We start from the raw sequence: 6006 nt of genomic DNA on the forward strand, positions 1-6006 counted from the left end.
TGCAAAAAACCCTGAAGATAGAATTTTAGATGCAATATCTTGATCTTTGAGTAAAAAGTAGCAGGAGATAGCGAGATTTAGCTCCGGAGTAGCGGATCCTGAGAGGAGACTCTGATAGAGCCTGTCCTTGCCGCAAAACAAGCTGGTTATGAATGCTCTGCGCAGCGCTTGGAAACAAAGGAATCTTCGAGATCGGATTGGCTACGACGAGTCCGCGGATCGTTGTGTGAGCAGCTCGATCTTCCTGTCTACCCTCCCTCTTTCGTTCTAAGCTTCGACAAAACAAGCATACTGAACGCCCCCGTAGTGCAAGGCAGGCTTCGGCAGCTGTGTGGCGACAATTAGTTAAAGCTTGCGACAACGCGGAATATGCGTATAAATACATTGAACACGAGAGAAAGGTGGCTCATTTCGAGAGGGCCGTCAAGGTTAAGCGTTCAAAGTTCAAACACTATACTCAGCTAACACGAGCATGAGCGGACTAATAGGGAGGTGTGATCAATGGCCCACATTACTAAGTGAGTGAACTCAGTGTGAACTTGATTTAAACAGGGAGTGAACTGAGTATGCACCGCACCAAAATTGGTGTGAACTTGCCAAATTTGGTGTGAATTCGATGTGAACTAAGTGTGAACTCATTCACGACGGCGTGATCTATAAACATAACACACACATTTTTCAACAAAGTGTGCGATAACTTAGCGGTTAGAGTCATATTTAAGGGGGAGAGAGTGCATGGTTTTAAGCCCCAAATCCGGTACACTCGGGAATCTTTTGCATTCCATAGACAATCCAACGGTCACGATCAACCAACGATCGTGAGCCGTTGATCCCACCTCCCAAAGGGAGGTGTCAATTAGTGACATGGTGGGATCAATGGCCCCTATCAATCTTGGGTGCCGACAACAATCACACAATAGAGCTTGTCATGATAAGAAAGGTCAAGGTTGAGATTATTATGGCTACCCGATACATTCGCACATCAAAAGCCGACATGGAGTCCTATTCATCATGAAAGCACATGTGGGCAACGTGGTCAAGGCGGCATGTCTTCTCTAGGTTAGGGTGTGGGTTCAATCCTAAGAGGTGAAGGGGGCAGGGGGGGGGGGGGGGGGGGGGGGCACTGTAATCTGGAGATACTCGTGATTACCATTTACTTGAGATTACTTTGCTTGAGAACTACAACTCGTTCATCCAACCGCAAGATCCCACTACTCATGAGGCAAAGTTATCAATTACTTATTACTTTGTTAACATTGTCCACGTAGAAGGTGGAAAACTAAAATTGGGACTCGATTATTGCATTGTCACCTAACTTACAAAGAAGTTTCAATCAGCTAGTATAGAAGAGCCATAGATCTAATCATCCCTTGCAAAATCATTGTTAAGCGTCTAAAGGACCGCCAACAAAAAGTTCTTATATGAGCTTATGGTCTACTTTTCAACATTGGATATGCCGATAAGGACATGCCAGGAAGCTCTAGGTTGTTTTCAGCATATGCGACGAGGTAATGGATTTTCTCCGAATGTGGTATCTTTGAATGTAGAAAACTTCACACAAGCATAAGAAATCCTTAATGAACTATGGGATATGGTGTCTTGTTTTCAATTGATCATAATGCAACCTTCTCTCCAAACTCTATTTAGTGCAAGATATGCCTAAACAAGGACATTGCTAGGATTCTTATATGTTTTCAACAACTTTGGAGCGAGGGGTACTCTCCCCCGGCAATCGCCTACGCCTGCATTTTAAAATCATTTTGATGCACTTAAAGTCGCTCTAGCTACTGCACCCATATTAGCTATTGTTGATCCAATGAAACCTTTTGTGCTCAAAATATATGCCATCAATTGAGTTGTTTGGAGCAGTTATTCTTCAAGAGGAAAGGCCAGTTGCTTTTGAGAGCAAGAACCTTGATTCTACAAAGCAAAATTATTCTACTTATTATGAAAGAGAGCTATATGCAATAGTGTATGCTTTGAACAAATGTGGTGCTCAATTGTGAAATAGTGTTTGACCATGAAAGGATCAAATGGTTTATACCACAATTCAATTTGAAGGATCCAAAGACAATGTGGGCTTAGATTCTTCAGGAGTATGATGCAAAACTTTGATATCATAAAGGATGATATAATGTAGTAGCTGATCCTCTTAGTCAAATGTTGGACATCAACTCTCTTTGTTCACAAAACTACAAAGTGAGTTTTTGGAGTCTCTTAAGGATACATGCGAACATGATGATGCATACTCCAAGATGTGGAGCTATGTCAAAAGAGGGATCCTTCTCACTCCATTGTTGGTATAGTGTCTATGTCCTCCACGGCCCGTTCTTTTCTTTTGAGTAACAAGCTGACTAGATGGAAGAATTTTTCCATTGATGATGGGTACCCACTCCACAAGGGGAGAGTTTGTGTAACGAAGGACACACACATTTGACGCCAAATACTTTACGACTATCATGACAACCCAAGTGTAGGGCACCCAGGCATAAAGAAGACTTATGCACTCATACACGATAGTTTTACTGGCTACGCTTACTTGGGTATGTTAAAGACTATGTCTTGCATTGCCAAAAATGCAAGACTTACTGGCTATTGGGTATGTTAAAGACTATGTCTTGCATTGCCAAAAATGTCAAGTTAATAAGGTAGAGTGTCTGAAGGCAAAAGGTCTCCTATATCCTTTGGAGATTCCTAATGGTAAATGGGAGAGTATCTTTATGGATTTTCTTGTGCATCTACCAACCACCGTATGAGTTCATGACTCGGTATGGGTGATCATACTAGGTGACTAAACTTTGTAAGTTTATTCCAACCAAGTCCACCATTAAAACTCGAGAGTTAGCCAAGTTGTTTGTTGACGATCTGTAAATGTTACATGGATTGCCCAACAATATTGTGAGTGATTGTTTACTACTTTTGGAGGGTCGTCTTTAAACAATTGGGAACACACCTCAATCTCAATGTTGCAAACCACCTAGAGCCAGATGGATGAGTTAATCACGTGCTAGAGGATATGCTAAGAGCATATGTTAGCAAGAAGCAATTTGTTTGGGAAGATTATATCCCTATTTTGGAGTTTGCTTAAAATAGTGTGAAGCATGTTACGACTAGGTTTAGTCCCTTCATGCTTATGTACAAATTTCAACCCAAATCACTAGTTACGGTGGGGTTGCCTAACTGAGAAAATTCAACATCAAGGACTTTATCCAGGACCATGTGGATATGCTAAAAATTGCTCGTCAAAATGTTCAATAACCAAAGGATAGATAGAAGAAGTATGTTGGTGAGAAACATAGCTAAGTCACTTTCACGGAAGGTGAAGAGGTATTGTTACGTGTTCCAAAGCATTCAAAAAGTTTGAAAATTGGTCCTGTGCTTAAATTATCTCCTAGATATTGTGGCCCATTCCAACTAAAGCAAATTCAAGAAATCAAACTTTCTTCACCTATGCACTCTCTTATTCATCTGGTTTGTTTTTCCCTCGAGCAAAAGATCCTTCTATTAGTTAATAAAACTGCCCATATGGCTACAACCACAGCGAGGACTACAACAACCATAAGGGGAGACTCTCCCAATGAAAAAATAGCATATGTACAATGAGGGCTAAATCAGGAGATGGGAGGAGGGAAAAGCCACACAGGTGGATGGTAGTGCCATCTGAGCTCACCCCGGACCATGGTGAAGAGAGGCCCCGGGCACCAGAGTCGAAGGAATGCCTCTCTGCGCTCCCGCATGTGGTCAAAGTTTCTATGAAGTCTCTCCCACTGTCCCCTGAAGAGTATGGATCAACTCCACCCAAAAATCTCGAATAGTCTCCACTGGAGGCACAAGGCGAGCCTCAAAGATGCAAAAACAACGGGCCCGCTAGATGAACTAGAGTGTTTGGCCACAGACGAGCTCCCAACAAACCTCTCTCACTGCACCACTCCTGTGGAGTAAGCTTTGTAGCCAGCTGGAGTGAAGGACGACCCCCCCTGTATCACTATCATCTTGCTAGTGGAGGATAGCTCAAATTGTAGTGCAAGGCCCGTGAGAGTGGACCAAGCAGCTGCCTCCCAAGTGTATTGTCGTGCTGAGGACCTGAAGCCAAACCTGATGTGCCATAGGGCAGTCCCACAGATAGTGACGCTGACTCTCCAAAGGATGGTCACAAGCTGTGCATGTTGCCGAAAGGCCACTATGTACTAGCCAACTCCCCACTACTGCAGCTCTATGTGCAACTAGCCACTGGAACAAAGTGACTCACCGCGATTTTCTGGCGTCCCACAACCTTGCCCAGAAGGCTGACAAGAACTCTGTTGTGAGACCCTCCTCCTGCCAATGAGGTGTTGCAGAGCAGGACGAGACTCTCTCCATGCTGCTAGTATGTACCACTCCCTGGATAACATTAGGTCCAAATGCAGCTGACCAAAATGTCATATATCGCCCGTGCAAAAGCTGATCAAATTGTCTAATGCGGCTCTCACAAAGATGATGCTCCTACAATATAAGAAGATCAATCTCTCCGCCCACAAGGCATCACTGAAGCTCCTGATGCAATCGACCTTGCTAACGTTGAAATTGGGGCCCACCTAATCCCTACACGTTCCATGAGAGAATCCTCATGGAGACCAAGAAAAAATTGATGCTGGAACAATAGCTAATTGTGCTATCTTTTAGGCCGGGCTTGGATGGGGAATAATCTGCATCTGAGCGTCCCCAAGATAGGTGTAACTGCAAAGAATGTCTAGTCCAATCCCTAGAAGAGCGTGCCGTGCACAAGGCAACCTCCTCTATCTAGGAGTCCTCATGTATGTATATATAACATGGTGGGCTTTGCGTGTCAGCAAAGAGGTGTACCATAATGTGTCTACATCCTGCTGAGTCTGGAGGTGTCACTGAGAACTTGGCCAACGGCGACAAAGTCTGTACCAAGTTTGTAACCCCTAGGTCTCCCATGTGGTGAGAGAACTCGAGGGCTTGTGCCTGCAGCCACTCCCTCACTCAGTCCAAAGTCCACTCAGACTGGTCCCTACCACATAGGGGAAAAGAGAAGCCAATCGTTGTGTCTAGGGCTTCTATCCCTCTAGCTGCAAGGAATAGTGCATGAACTCTGAAGCAAGCTGCCTCAAAGTCTGGTGATGGATCATCGAGAAACTGTGTGAAGTGGTAGGTGAAGAAGTCCCACCTGTGAACAAATGTCAAAACTCATTAGTCCATGAGGAATTGCTGCAAAGGGAGACGTCTGCACCAGAAGGGGGGTTCGCAAGAACGGCTATCCCTCTCTTGCCAAGCGACTCATGGCAAAATCACTGCCAAGAGATCTCCTAGGAGCTGAGGAAGGACCTACCCCAAGGGTCAGCTGCGGGTAGGAGCGGAGGGAGACGAGGAAACCGGGGGGGGAAGTGAGGGATGGAGGAGTGGGGAGGCAGTGAGCGATTGAAGCAGAGGGGGGAGGCAGGGAGGATGAAGGAGGAGGGGGTGAGGGACAGAGGAGAACTCGAGGGGAGGAGGGGATTGTCGAAGGTGAGGTTGAGGTGGAGGGTGGAGCAAGGACCTTGTCTTGTTGAAGAGGGTCGAAATGGGTCCCTGCGGAAACCCATTGCTGCTGGTCTCGAGCCTGTTGGCAACCACCCGGAGGGCTAGGCTAACTTGGCGGCCCCTAACAATGCCGGCCGCAAACCTGCTATCAACCCTCCTCTGCCTGAGCCCTAGGCTCGAAGGCTGAGTCTGCCTGAGTACCCTGTGATTTTTTCTGCTATTGCTGGCCAGCCCTAGGAGGCTGGGGCTGAGCCTGAGGTGAAGGTCGGGGCCTCCTTCGTGGATAGGCCTTCACAAGATGGCCCATCTGTCGACAAATAAAACACTAATTTTGAAGGCCCGAACACTCCATGCTCTGTGGTGGAACCAACCACCACTCAATTGAGGTAGTAGAATGACCTTCGGAAGGGTGTGGCTGTCCCGAACCAAAACACGTACTATGGGAATTCTAGTTGCCTTGCCAACTACAGAGGCTGCCGTGCG

Source organism: Adiantum capillus-veneris, chromosome 2 (genome assembly GCF_014529385.1).
Source record: "Adiantum capillus-veneris isolate H3 chromosome 2, ASM1452938v2, whole genome shotgun sequence".
Classification (NCBI taxonomy): Eukaryota; Viridiplantae; Streptophyta; class Polypodiopsida; order Polypodiales; family Pteridaceae; genus Adiantum; species Adiantum capillus-veneris.